Source organism: Pongo pygmaeus, chromosome 2 (genome assembly GCF_028885625.2).
Source record: "Pongo pygmaeus isolate AG05252 chromosome 2, NHGRI_mPonPyg2-v2.0_pri, whole genome shotgun sequence".
Classification (NCBI taxonomy): domain Eukaryota; kingdom Metazoa; phylum Chordata; class Mammalia; order Primates; family Hominidae; genus Pongo; species Pongo pygmaeus.
The window spans coordinates 173,186,188-173,201,764 of NC_085930.1; positions in this window are offsets into that span (position 1 = coordinate 173,186,188).

A 15,577-nucleotide genomic window follows, 5' to 3' on the forward strand; every position below is an offset into this window, starting at 1 on the left:
AAACTTAAAGTATAATAAAAAAAAATTCTACACCTAGGTAGCCTTCTAAGAGAAATTAAAATCCATATTCACTAAAAATGTCTTCAAAGATAGTCATAACAGCTACATTTATAATAGCCAAGCACTAGAAACTACTTAAATATTCCTCATCAAGAATAGTGAAAAGATGGTTATATTTTTATTCAATGGTAAAAAAGATCAAATTTGCCAAAAAATGGAACACCATGCATGAATCTAGCAGAAATTATGCTGAAAGAGTCCAAGCATACATGAAAAAAGACATATTATGCAATGCTCTTTGTACAAAGATCTAGAATAAGCAAACTAACATATAGTTTTAAAGAAATTAGAAAGTGTTTGCCTTGGATATGGGTATGTTAACTGGAAGAGAAGAGGAGGAATTTCTGAGATTGTGGTTATGTTCTACATTTTGATAAAGGCTGGTTACATAAGCATACACATTTGTCAAGACTCCTCAAACTGAACACATAAAATTTGTACATTTCACTGAAAATATACTTAAGTTAAATGTCACTGTAAAATATTGAAATTTAATTGTTTTCAATTTAGCTGTGGTGTCAGTGATTCTGAAGCTATCTATCTATAGAAAGAGAGTGTGTGTGAGAGAGAGAATGAATAATGAATAATGAATAATTGGAGACAGATTTCTTACTGTTAGAGAAGTGAGTTGCAAATATGGAAAGGAATACCACATGTATTATACCACAAAGGAATACCAATGTACCACAACACTTAGAATTGGGGGTATCATGGTGAACTCATAGATTTTAATAAAGACAGATATAGAAATATATAGGTAAAGGTTGAGAAATAGGCATAGCTATTTACAAGTTCTGTCCACTTGGTGGGTTTAGAGAAATAACACACCAGAAGAAACATGTTTAAGTTTGTATGCAACATTCTGGAAAGTCATTTCTAATGAAGTGATATATTTGTATAAAGCCCTGAAGAAAGCTAAGGAATTAGTCAAGCATTAATTCAGAAGAAGGGCATGCTATGTCCAAGGAAAAAGTTGTATGAAATGCCTGACATGTTAAAAAATTTAGAAAGAAGATAAATGTGAAGCGAATATAGTAGATAATTTCAAAATTTTAATACAGTGCAAAATATTATAAGCTCTTGTGAGTCTTTGTGAGGACAATTTGCTGTTGTACAGATTAACACATTGGAAGGATACATCTTATAAACAGACTGTAGATAGGCAATGGAATAATATCTGTCAATGATGATGATGGCTTGGTACAAGATGATAACTAAACGTGAGGTAAAAAGTGGTAACCTTTTAGATATATTTAGATTTTAGATTCCAGAAATTTAGATGCATAGATTTTTAGATGTATACACTAAGTATACAGATTTAGATGTTAAATATGTAGATCTAGGTAGATCTCTCACAAGATTTCTTCATGGATTGGGGATTAAATTTGAAATAATAAGAGCCAATGAACATTAAATATGAGTTGTATTTTACTTCTATTGGAAGATCTTCAGGAGAAGCAAGTTTTAGGAGAAGGTAGAGCACCTCGTTTTGGACACATAAAGATCTACTAGATATTAAGAGATGTCAAATAAGCTGCTAGAAATGTGTCTGGATTTGAGGAGAGTATTTCAAACTTGAGAAATATATTTGGGAGGCATCAGTGTGAGGTGAAATCTTGAGCTATGAGCTTGAATACAGCTATCAGGAAAGTGGAAGTAGACAACTTGATTAGGAATTCAAGCCTGATTCTCTGGGTACTCCAGAGTTTAAAGTTGGAGAGATAAAGAACTTTTAAAGGAGAATGAAAAGCACTAGATGGAGGGCTAGTGGTAGAAAAGAAGTCAGATGGTGTCCTAAAATCAAGAAGACACTTTCAAGCTAGAGGGAGTAATCCTTTCTGTCAAAGACTGCTAATAGTAAAACAAAAAAATGTGAAGACTAAGTTTTTATGGTTATAGAGTATCCCTGATCCTAATAAAAACAATTTGTCGAGTGGTAAGGTCAAAAGCTTATTTAGAGGGCGTAGTGGAAATCATACACAAGGGGAAGAATGCCTGATTTTGAAAGGAGTAAATTTACTCAAAAACATAAGATTTTTGTTGGAAAACAGGTGAGATCAAGATGAAAGAAGCTGATTCTAATGAGAAAGATGAAGTATGGGAAAATACTTACAAAGGCACGAAGGAGAAAGAAAAATTGCCGGGGCAATGTCTTTGAACACACAAGTTAAAATGGGGCTGGTATTGGGGAAATAGAATTAAAAACAAAATCTTCACCCAACTCTGAACACTTCTTCACAAAAGCAGAAGATAAATAAAATAATTTTATTATTGAATAACCTTCATCTAGAAAGAAATTTTACCCTTTCATATAGTCACACAGAGACAACCCATTGACATACAATTTCTCAGGATAAACAATAGCTAGTCCTCAAGTAAGAGAAATTGAAAGCAGCATTTATCACACTAAATTCATCCTAGATTCACCCAGCAATTGGTTTGGCCATCTGTGTTTGCTAATTGGCTTTATCCAAACTAAAAATAAACTTCTTGTATTGTTATTACAGGAGGTACTTTCAGAACTTGAAGTTAGGATCTTACCTTCCCACAGAACTTTTGAGACTGGGGTGCTCTATTCCTTAATGATTGCATTTCAAATAGATAGCTCCAGGATATTGAGAAAGACATTTCTGTGTCTTAAAGCTGGAAAGCAGCTTATTTAGCATTTAAAAAGATTTACATACATTTTAAAAAGACAGAGAAAGAACTTACAAGTGCCCTAAAGGAAAAGGTCTAAGAAAAGGGAGGCAAAGCATCTTCTCTTATTTTCAAAGGGGAGAATTAAGCCTTTTATTTGAAATTTGTATTTGCCATTTTAATACACAAGCAGAGATGCAAATCTTATTTAGAAGCACAATTTTCTTATAGAAATATAGTGTAATGTGAAGGCAGATAAGAGGTCCACAATCCTTTATCCAAGACCTTTGCAGCTAGATGTATTATGAAATAAAAACATATTTGGATCATAGGTAGGTAAAGCTGTGATGTACACTTTATATATTAAGTAAAACCACAATAAGGTTTTAAGTAACATGCCGTAATCAAAATATTAATAGGTCTGTGGGGAATATATCAATATTCATACTAATTAGGATAAAAATAGCTATACATCAGTTTCCATTAGGTTTTCTTGACAATGAATTTAGGTCTGGTCGGGCAAGTTTTATAACCAAATGAGTTATAAAATCTTCTCATTTTCACAGCCTTTTGAATTTTTGCTTGTTAAATAGAAGATTCAGAATTTTTGTTGGAGTGAGATAGTTAACAAATGAATGAACTATAGTATAATTCATGAAAAATGGTCAAGGACTCATATGATGCCCTATAAATTTCAAAGAAGAATAATCAGCACAACTGTATGTTTCTCTCCAGTCATGTTCATCTGTGTGTTAAGGTTTCAGAGAAAGTAGAATGTTGGACTGAATCGGATCTGTTTCTTTCCAGGCAAATCGAGAAAATGGGCAAAATATTTGAGTATAAATATGAGTAAATGATTATAATGATAAGATCTGACTCCAAGTTAGGTAAGGAGAGAAATGAGGTTGTGAGCAATGGTACACTAAAGTGGGTAGGTGAGAAGAGTAGAACTAAAATACTTGCACGGCTTAAGGGTTATAAGACTATGGTTTTTACAGGCACAGAGATGGAAAAATAACAGGTGATGAGCAAAGAGTGAGATTCAAACTTGAGTTTACAAAGGGGTTTCAGGTGGTAATAAGCAGATCAGTAGTATACCCATGAGAACTAGTGACCAAGTCGAGGTGAAGGACAAAGTCATCTGAGGAGAAAAGCTTAGGTTATTAGAAAGAGCACCTGCATACAAATTGAAATGGCAGTAATAATAATAGGAGTAGGTCTGGAGATAGGAACAGCAAGTAAAAAACCAAAATATTCAGAGAATAAGGTGAATGAACCTCTGCAGATAAGTGTAACCACCAACTTTATGTTAACTACATTTAAATTAAATACTTTTTTTTGCTTTTCTTATATTTTCTTTCTGGGAAACTAAGATAGTTTTATGTTTTTCTATGGGTACATTAGAAGTATAACTTTTACTGAAGAAGAATTCATTTCTCTTGGTAAGTTATTGTTTCATTAACATTATTAAATCATAGTATAATGTTTGAAACCACTAAAACTCACATATCAAATAAACATTTAAGAAATTTTTAAATTAAAATTCAACCTACTTTCATGCACACATTCTAATCCACTTTTTTAATATTCAAAATGATGCAAATTATGCAGCATGCATAATTTATTAATCTAGCATTTTCCAGCCTCTTTAAGAATAAATACCAAAAATAAATTTGCCTTTCAGAGTTTTAAGTCAGTAAATATAGATCATGACTGATACAGCTTAATAAGTGGGATTAAGTAAATCAAATTTAGGCATGGAAATTGTCAAGGTAGTGTTACAGTAGGTAGCTAGTCAGACTTGAGCAGGGCAAAAAAAGGCCTCCAGCACAATCAGGAATGTCAGGCAACCATCAAGTGATGGTTAGGCAGTTGGTAAGCTGTCTCTCTAAAATATTAATTTGTCACAGTCAGTGCCAGGGAAAGACAGTCTCCCAATAGATAGAAACACCTGAAACTGGTGATCAGTAGCCTCCCCATAAAATCTCAAGAGTTATGTGAGTGGAATCACTCATGTGCACTAAGAGGCAAAATGGCAGAATTTAACTTGTATATGACCTTCTAGAAACATTTGGACTGGTAAGGGAAGAACACCTCAAGTGATGATATGTACAACTCCAGTAAACAAACTATACATGCAGCTCCTCCCAAGTGCCAGCAGGCCACTGCAAATGCAAACAGCCCACACCAAGGGAGGATCGGGGTGAAGCAATGCAACCCCAGAAGCATGCCAATGTGTGAGACCCCAAGTCAAAGGTCAAACTGACCACTTGATCTCTCAAGTCACCTACTTTGTCCTCTTCCAAGTGTATTTTACTTCTTTTAATTCCTGGTCTAAAGCTTTTTAATAAATGTTTACTCCTGGTCTAAAACTTGACATGATCTTTCCTTTTGCCTTATGCCCCTCAGTCAAATTCTTTCTTGTGAGAAGGCAATAACTGAAGTTGCTACAGACCTGTATGGATTTGCCACAGTAACATCCTTTGGTGCTGTGTAACTCAGATACATTCCCCAGTGGTAAGACTCCTCTATGCCTCTTCTTCAGCTGGAGGAATTCAACCCCTGTCGGTGTTTTTCTTCTCCCCTTTCACTCTCCTGACCCCAGAACAATTTATCTCAGCCAAGGAAGCTCTGCTCCCTCTGGCTGATCTCTCAGTTCATCCTGATGGGTGTTTCTTAGGGGTGGGAAAGAACTTGGAGTCCACATCAAGCAGGATGGAGACACTAATCACCCTCCTGCACAAGAGGCTCATGAAAATGGTAGGGCTAATGTCTAACATCATGCAATGTCTGGTTTTTCCTCTGCTTTTTCAACTAAAATTGGCTCTTTCCCAAAACCCCACACTGCTTATTCTCGTGTTTTCTCTGTGTGTATTCTGAAGTGGCCTTATGCACCCACCAGACTGTCCACCTTGGATGTGAGTCTGCCTCTTTGCTTTTGCTTTGCATGCCATGTGACTTTGTAAACTCACAATCCCTGTTATTTTTGTACACACAGCTCTTGCTGAGTTTGTGCAGCAGCAAAGACAAAGCTTCCCTTAAAATACCTGCTGAGATTTATACTTATTTTTACCCTACAGGCTCAGATGACCTTCAACCCTTCCCCTGTCTGCTGGCACATTGCTGGGACTGACACTAATTGGAACCCCAGCTCTGCTGGCTTCTTATGACTTACCATATGCTTTTCATTACTTTTACACCCAAGGGCCAAGTTTGTCTTGGCTTTTGAAGCAGTTTGTCCACCTGCATAGAGCCTCACTCTCTGGCCATTTAAGGATCTCATCTACTTACTTTTTTTTTTTTGAGTTATTAGAGCACCCCTTTGAGAGGAAGTGAAATTCTTCTTTTGCAATTTGTGAGTTCTCACCCTAAGCTCCTAGTCCTCCTGAGGTTACTAGTTTATGTCAAGAGCAAATAAATGTTTGCCTCTCTAATTCAAGGGGTGTTTTTCTTACAAGGATATGAAGGCTTCCATGAGTATTTCTCTTGATTTCTCCCACTTCCCCTGTAGCCTCATTTCTCCAATTACTTCCATGGCTTTCCCAACATGCATCAAGACCTTGAAGGTTATATTTGAGGGGACAGAAGTCCCAGAGCCTTGTGGCAGTTAGCTGAAAAATAGGTTTCTTGTCTACTGAAAGAACATGGGAAAAGGGAATATGAAAGAAGAGATAATCATTCTATCGCTAGTGTGCTCTGAGCAAGAGTCACTATAAAGTCATGGAGACAAGCATATAGGCCAGCCCAAAGCGACAGGAGAAAGAGACCCATAGGAGAGAGATGGAGGTTTGTCCCAGGCTAACAGATTACCATTAGAATAGAGATAAAGGCAAGGTTGTAGATACATGGTAAGACTGGTTCATTCCAGAACCTTAAGGATGAATGGAGTACACCCTATTCAGGATAATAGGAAAGTAAAAAGGCATACTTTCTTTTTTCTTTTTCCTTTTTTTTCTCCTCAATTCTCTCCTCACAGATGGATAATTTTGTCTCCATATCACAGGACAAGCTCCTTGGATCCGTCTCCCAAAACTGGGAAAATTTGATTGCCTCACACCTTAAAACAAACAAACAAAAAACTAATTTTCCTTTGTAATATTATTCGGCCTAGAAATGAACTGGGAGGAATTTACAAAAGTCAGTCTTGGAACTCAGTGCCCCTGTGCAGGAAATCCTTAAATTAGCTGCCTCAGTCTTTTATAACCAAGATCAGGACAAGGAAGACAGAGCTAAGGAAAAAGAGAAATGCAGAAAGAAGAGGCAGGTTTGATTACTGGCTGCTTTATCAGCCCACCAGCCCTGTCCAGGGACACTCCTGCAGGTAACTGAAAGGCAAATTGCCCCAGTGAGATAAATGAGAAAAAGTCCTGCACATCTCATCCTCTCTGCCAGAAGCTCAGCCACTGGAAACAGGACTTCTCTGAGGGCCAAAGGGCCCATGGGACAGATTCCCAATCCCTGATGGTCTTGAGCTGAAGGGGTGGTCTGCTATGGCTGGCTTCTAAATTGGACATAATTATCAACAGACTAAAGCCAAGGACAACTCTGGAGGCAGCAAGTAAAATTATAAATTCCCCTTTTGGTTTCAAGAGCTGCCTACCATATGCTAATCTTCTCTAAGCAACTGCCTCCAAATCCTATTATGTAATGGAGGCAAATGGTAGCCCCTCCCACCAAAAGAAAAAATTCACACCCCTTTGGGACAAAAATACACTTTCCAAGATAGGTGCCTGCTTAATATTTACCCAAGGTCTAAGTACATCTTTTCCTCTAATAACCGTGTTTCCCCTGGGAAAGCTGCCTAAATCTTTAACCAATAACCTGGACAGTCCTACTTCAGGAGTTTAGAAATAGCTCACACTTATTTGACAAATCCTACCAAAAATCTAACCAAGCAATCTCTTGAGGGAGGATAACTTCTACAATACATAGATGTCCTCCTTATCTGGTCCCCTTTCACAGGACTCATACATCAACATACAGTACAAACCTTAACTTCCTAACAGAAAGAAAATTACTTTTGTCTAATTCAAAGTTTATGAAGTTAAAGAGGTATTTTTGGTAAAGGAGGTTATAAAGAAAAGATATTTTATATGAGAACATATCTCTTATGGTAAATTCTTGCCCTAAGGTAAAATGACTGGTTATTTAGAAAGATGGATGTTTAGGACAAGTCAGAAAGTCCAAGCATGTTGTAGAGAGTCTGTGTAAGTCGTGACTAGTCTTGTAAAAGACTTGTAAAAGATAATTTATTAAAATTGTATAGTTTTAAAGGGTATTAAGTCTAATAAATGCTTTAAGGTTATAAAATGTTATAAACTTCTCTTGACTGTACAACTTGCCTGCTTTAAAGCTAAGTAAGGTGGGGACATACAGAGAGAGCAATGCCCCTTAGGTATGTTGGAAAAAGTCAGACCTTATCTGCACTTCTGTGTGGTGTACTAGGCTCCACATCTAGTACATAATTAGGATCACTTATTCAACAGATTTTCACCAAAAGTAAATGTAGCTAAGAGTCAACAGAGTAACATATAATAGAGACTACTGGAAAAATAGTTTTACTTACAAGGTATGTAAGGCAAGTAAAATAGTTTTACTTACAAGGCTTGTAAGGCAAGTAAAATAGTTTTACTTACAAGGCATGTAAGGCAAGTAAAATGTACTTTTGGTCAAAGATTATAAGAAGGCATGGAAATGTGAAATATTTTGCCTAACTTAGAGAGTTAAAAGATTGTTTTAATTTAGATAGGATAAAGTTAAAGATTTATCCAAGTTGTGGGAGGTATGTGAAGATAAATTTGTGAAAGAAACTCTGTGTGTTATGTAATCATATTGGCTGAAGTTAAGGGGATATTATTTATTCATAAATTGAACATCAAAATAAAAGTACAATATAGTTTTCTTAGAGCATTGTTCTGCTCTTCAAGAGAAAATTGTAAAGGGTTGTAAAAGGTATATGAGAATCTTACCTTATGGTCAAACTGACTAAGATAGGTTTGTCTATGAGGTTTATAGGTGAAACGTATATGAGAATCTTACCTAATGGTCAAACTGACTAAGATAGGTTTGTCTATGAGGTTTTATTAAGAACTGGATTTAACATCAATATTACACAAATACAAAGATAAAATTGGGCCTTCTTTTGGCAGTATTTGCATAAATGTGTTATTGGCATGTGTTCCAAAATCAGGCAACAATGCTATAACTCTGATATGTGTTAGTATATGTTGTCAGTAATCATTATAATTGTTTAATTATTGTTTGTCACAGAGGTAACAAATTTTCTTGTCAATTGCATCTTTGATTGTGGCTGCCTTAAAATGTTTCAGCATCCACAGACAATTGTCATCTAATTTTAGTCCCATTTAAAAAATAATTTTATAATCAGCTGTATGACTCTAACAGATGCTCTTATATGCAGGTTTCTAATAACTGCTTGTTGTGGCATTAGAATAGAGGAAAAAACTTTTAGGAGACTCATGGAGAGCTGAAATGTTCATGAATATCTAGCAGAACAGGAGTTAACTTCATGTACTGAACTAATAAAAGACAAAAATAATCCTTTCATGACTTTTTGTTTGAAACATTGCTAATCTTACATTTGTTTTTCTAAGCCAAGAAAACTTTTCTTTTGAGCTATTTACAGCATTTAGCAACTAAATAAAGTATAATCATAAATAAAATTTGCAGCATATTTCTCTCTACTCCCTCCAAAATTTGGAAACTAATTGTGAGTATTCTTTACTTAGGGCAATATAGTTATTCGCATAGTACAATAATAATCATACCTTTGCAACAGGACACAATGGGAAAAACTGGTTATTTTACCAATACTTTAACTGGAATGGTGTGCTTGCCTTTAAGAAATAAAATGTTACTTATCGAGGCAATAAAAGCCCCTTGGAAAAAATTGCCTCATACCTTATTTACACAATTCACACCTATGATTAGTAAATAATTTCACTTTCTGACAGTCTCAGGAGCTCCAAGTCATCTTGGGACCTCAGGAGAGAGGAATTTATGGAAATCATACAAGTATTCAGTGGCACAAACCTATGGCTGGGCTCAAGGCTTTAAAATGGTCATGTCTAAGATTTCCAATGGAACAAAGTTCCATCAACACCAATTTGAAAAGGAGCCTATATGGCAAATAATTATTCTTGCTGTGTTTTATGCAAATAATCAGACAAAGTATAATAAGACTAAATATTATTTAAATAAATCAGTCTTACCATAATTTGTTTTTAATAAAAATGAGGACTAGAGAGAGAAAAAATATGTTTCAAAAACTATGGTTCACCTGTTATTAGATTCTAGCATCATCAATTGTTTTTGAGTTTTTGTCTGCAATTTAGACTAACCTTGCTTATTCCTGTGAACCAGTCAATTATCTCTGGCTGCAGTTTATATGAAACAAGAGGAAAGGACCATCAAGCTCCAGATAATCCTCAGTGAGGGATACTGTTTTATCAATATTTAAGAGTCATCCCTCTACAGGGGATGTTGTGGGAAGTCAGGGACCCTCAAAGGAGGGACTGACTGGAGCTGCACCAGAAGAACATAAATTGTGAAGATTTCATGGACATTTATCAGTTCCCAAATAATACTTTCATAATTTCTTATGCCTGTCTTTATTTTAATATCTTAATCCTGTTATCTTCGTAAGCTGAGGATGTAGGTCACCTCAGTACCACTGTGATGATTGTGTTAACTGTATAAATTGATTGTAAAATGTACTTTTGGTCAAAGATCATAATGTGTGTTTGAACAATATGAAATCAGTGCCTTGAAAATGAACAGAATAACAGCGATTTTAGGGAACAAGAGAAGAAACTATAAGGTCTGACTGCCTGTGGGGTCGGGCAAAAAGAGCCATATTTTTTTTCTTGCAGAGAGCCTATAAACAGATGTGCCAGTAGTGAAGATATCACTAAATTCTTTTCCTAGCAAGGAATATTGATATTAATACTCTGGGAAGAGAATTGCATTCCTGGGGGGAGACCTATAAACGGCTGCTCTGGGGATGTCTGCCCTATGCATTTGAGATAAGGAATGAGATAAGCCCCGGTCTCCTGCAGTGCCCTCAGGCTTACTAGGATTGGGAAACTCCAGCCTGGTACATTTTTGGTTAGACCAGTTCTCTGATCTCAAACCCCATTTTCTGTTAAGATGTTTATCAAGACAATACATGCACCACTGAATACAGACACTTATAAGGAGTTTCTGATTTTGCCCTTGCCCTGTTTCCTCAGAAGCATATGATCTTTGCTTTGCTTTTTGCCCCTTGAAACATGTGACCTACTCCCTGTTCGCACATCCCCTCCCCTTTTGAAATCCTTAATAAAAACTTGCCAGTTTTGCAGCTCAGGTGGCCATCATGGTCCTACCAATATGTGATGTCACCCCCAGCGGCCCAGCTATAAAAGTCCTCTCTTTGTACTCTTTCTCTTTATTTCTCATACTGGACAACACTTATGGAAAATAGAAAGAATCTACATTGAAATATTCGGGGTGGGGTTCCCCCGATAAGAGGACTCCTAGACTGCTCATCAGTAGGACACAACAAAGGCAAAATCCTTCAACTATCTCCCTTGGACCTGTCTAGATACTGTTTTCACCAACCCACAAAGCCAACACTGCCCTGACAGCTCGCAAGTGGCCCAGATCCACAAACCCACCACCACAACCTCACTCTGAGCAGGAAGCACTTACATATGACTCACCTTCATCCATTTTCCCCAAAGAATTGGGGTCTTGGACTTTTAAGGTGGGAAATGTTACAGTAGGCAGCTAGTCAGACATGAGCCAGGCAGGAGATCCCCTCCACCCCAGGAATGTCAGGTGACCCTCATGTTATAGTCAGGCCATTGTTAAGCTGTCTCTTTAATATAATAATTGGCTGCATCCAGAACCAGGGAAATATACTCTCCTAATAGATAGAAACACCTAAAGCTGATGATCAGTAGCTTCCTGAAAAGATCTAAAAGTTGGTTGAGTGAGATCGTGCATGTGCACTGTATTAGTCCATTCTCACACCGCTATAAAGAACTACCTGAGACTGGGTAATTTATAAAAGAGGCTTAGTTGACTCACAGCTCTGCAGTATTAACAGAAATCATGATTGGAAGGCCTCAGGAAACTTACAATCATGGCAGAAGGTAAAGGGGAAACAAGCCCATCTTATCATGGTAAAGAATGAGAGAGAGAGGAAAGAGAGAGGTGCCACACACTTTTAAGCAATCAAATATTATGAGAACTCACTCACTATCAAAAGAACAGCAAGGGAGGAATCCATCCCATGATCCAATCACCTCCTACCAGGCCCCTCCTCCAATTTAACATTAGATTTGCACATGGACATACATCTTAACCATATTATTATACCCCAAGCCCCCCCCAAATCTCATGTTCTTCTCACATTGCAAAATACAATTATTCCTTCTCAACAATACCTTAGTCTTAACTCATTACAGTAATAACTCAAAAGTTCACAGTTCAAAGTGTCATCTGAGACAAGTAAGTCCCTTCTGCCTATGAGCGTGTAAAATAAAAAACAAGTTAGTTACTTCCAAATTACAATGAGGATATAGGCATTTGGTAAATGCTCCGCCTTCCAAATGGAAGAAATTGGCCAAAATGAAAGGGCTACAGGACCCATGCAAGCTCAAAACCCAGCAGGGCACTCATTAAATCTTAAAACTCCAAAATAATCTCCTTGGACTTCATGTCTCACAACCAGAGCATGCTGATGCAAGAGGTGGGTTCCCAAGGCCCTGGGAAGCTCCAACCCTTTGGCTCTGCAGGGAACAGCCCCCATGGCTGCTTTCAAGAGCTGATGTTAAGTGCCTTCCAGCTTTAAGCTGTGCCTGGAAAACTGGCAGGCACTCAACACAAAAGCTGCTGAGTATATCTTTAAAACCTCTCAGGGTATCTACAATTCTGGGGTCAGGAAGACAGTGGCCCTCTTGTCATAGCTCCATTAAGTAGTGCCTCAGTGAGAACTCTGTGTGGGGGCTCAAACCCCACATTTCCCTTATGTACTGCCCTAGTAGAGTTTCTCCATGAGGACCCCACCCCTACAGCAGACTTCTGCCTGGACATCCAAGTATTTTCATGAATCCAGGGAAATCTAACCAGAGGTTCCCAAGCCTCAATTCTTGCCTTCTGTCCACCAGCAGGCCCAAAATCACAGTGAAGCTGCAGAGGCTTGTGGCTTTTACCCTCTGAAGCGATGGTCTGAACTGTATCTTGGCCTCTTTTACCCATGGCTGGAGCTGGAGAGGCTGGGATACAGGATACCTTGTTCTGAATTTGCACAGAGCAGCAGGTATCTGGGCCTGGCCCATAAAACCATTTTTTCCTCCTAGACCTCTGGGACTGTGATGGGAGGGGTTGCTGTGAAGATCTCTGTAATGCCCTGGAGATACTTTTTCCATTGTCTTGGTGATTAACATTTGGCTCCTTTTTACATATGCAAATTTCTGCAGCTGGCTTGAATTTCTTTCTAGAAAATGACTTTTTCTTTTCTACTGCATTGTCAGGCTACACATTTTTCATACTTTTATGCTCTGCTTCAATTTTATATATAAGTTCCAATTTTAGACCATCTGTTTCTTCATGTATATGAGCATACACTTTCAGAAACATCCAGGTAACTTCTCAAATGCTTTGCTGCTTTTGCCAGATACCCTAAATCATCTCTTTCCAGTTCAACATTCCACAGATCTCTAGGACAGGGTAAAAAAGGCTGCCAGTCTGTTTGCTAAAGAAAAGCAAGAGTGACCTTTCCTTGAGTTCCCAACAAGTTCCTCATCTCTATCAGAGACCACCTCAGCCTGGACTACATGGTTCATGTCACTATCAACATTTTGGTGAAAGCCATTCAACAAGTCTCCAGAAAGCTGCAAACTTTCCCACATCTTTCTATCTTTTTCTGAGGCCTTTAAACTGTATTTTAATTTTAATTTTCTGGGTTAGCCTGTTCTCAGACTGCTATAAAGAATGACCTGAGATTGGGTAATTTATAAACAAAAGAGGTTTAATTGACTCACAGTTCTTCAAGCACAAAAGGAAGCATGACTGGGAGGCCTCAGGAAACTTACAATCATGGCAGAAGGCAAAGGGGAAGCAAACACATCTTACCATAGCAGAGCAGGTGAGAGAGAGAAGGAAGGGTGATGTGCCACACAGTTTTAAATGATCAGATCTTCGGAGAACTCACTCACTGTCATTAGAACAGCAAGGATGAAATTTGCCCCAATGATCCAATCACCCCCTACCAGGAACCTCCTTCAATTTGACGAGATTTGGTCCGGGGCACAAATCCAAGCCATACCACACACTAAGAGGCAAAATGGCAGAGTTAAACTGGTATATAACCTTCTAGAAATATTCAAAACAGTAAGAGAAAAACACCTTAAATGGTTATGTGTACAACTACAGTAAACACATTGCACATGAGTCCCCACCCAAGTGCTGGCAGGCCAGTGTGTATGTGGACAACCCATTCCTAGGGAAAAACCAAGGGAGAAGGTATGCAACACCAGAAGCATGCCAATGTGTAAGACCCCAAGTCAAAAATAAAATGCTCTACTCGATCTCTGAAGTTGCCCTTTTGGCCGTCTTTCAATTATACTTTCCAACTGTATGTCTTTTCATTCCTGCTCTAAATCATTTTAATAAATGTTCACTTCTGCTCTAAAACTCCCCTCAGTCTCTCCTCCTGCCTTACTCCTCTCAGTCAAATTCTTTCTTCTGGGGAGGCAAGAATTGAGGCTACTACAGACCCATATGAATTCACAACAGCAGGTGGCAAATGTTTCATTTAGTATATGTTATAGACTTAATGCTTTTGTCACTCTAAAATTCAAATGTTGAAGACTGACACTCTAATATAATGGTGTTGGAAGGTAGGCCTTAGGTAGGTGATTAGGATTAGATTAGGTCATGAGGTAGAACTCACATGAATGGGATTAGTGTCTTTACAAGGGGCCATAGAGCTTCCTTCCTCTCTCTCTATAATATGAGGACACTGAAAAGACTACCTGCTATTAACCAGAAAGTAGGCCCTCACCATACAGTGAATTTGCAGGTACTTCAACCTTGGACTTCTCAGTATCCAGAAGTGAGATGTAAATGTTTGTTATTTAAGCCACCTGGTTATAGTATTTTGTTATGGCAGCCTGAATTGTCTCAGATGGTATAGACAAAAATGTTCATTGTTTATTAATTTGTGGATTTGTCTTCTGAATTGTCTTGATAAAGATAAGGAATCACATCAGATAATAAATTGCTTGATTTGTAATTACTTAGTCAAATAATTAAGAAATTATTTACTTTTTTCTTACCACAAGGATTCTTCACATGCAATATTTCAAGCTTCATATTGTCTAAAATTGTGAAGTTAAGAAGTTGTGTTTTCTATTACAATGCAAATCTCATCAGACATGCATGTTTGCATAAATGATGGAGCCAACCAATTTTATGCCTCTTTAATAATGCATTTTTAAATTTAGTTTCAAGTTAAGGACAGCATTTGCTTATTGATCATGATGCATTATCCACACTCTGGAAAGCACCTGACAGTTTTGCATCTTCTCAGTTAATTCTGAATAATTCAGAAAGTTATGTGAGTTGTGCTTATTTTCATTAAGTTTTTAAATACCTACATGAAAGATAGTGACATGTAATTAACTATACCTAGTTATGGTCATGGTACTATTGTTTATCAATTTACCAACATCATGGCTTACAGGCATAACATATATACATTTTTAGTACCATCTTAGAATTATCCTATAATAGTTATATTGTGCCTTTTATTATATGGTTTCATACAGAACTCTTTTATGAGGATTTTTTTTCTTTACATTGGCAAACA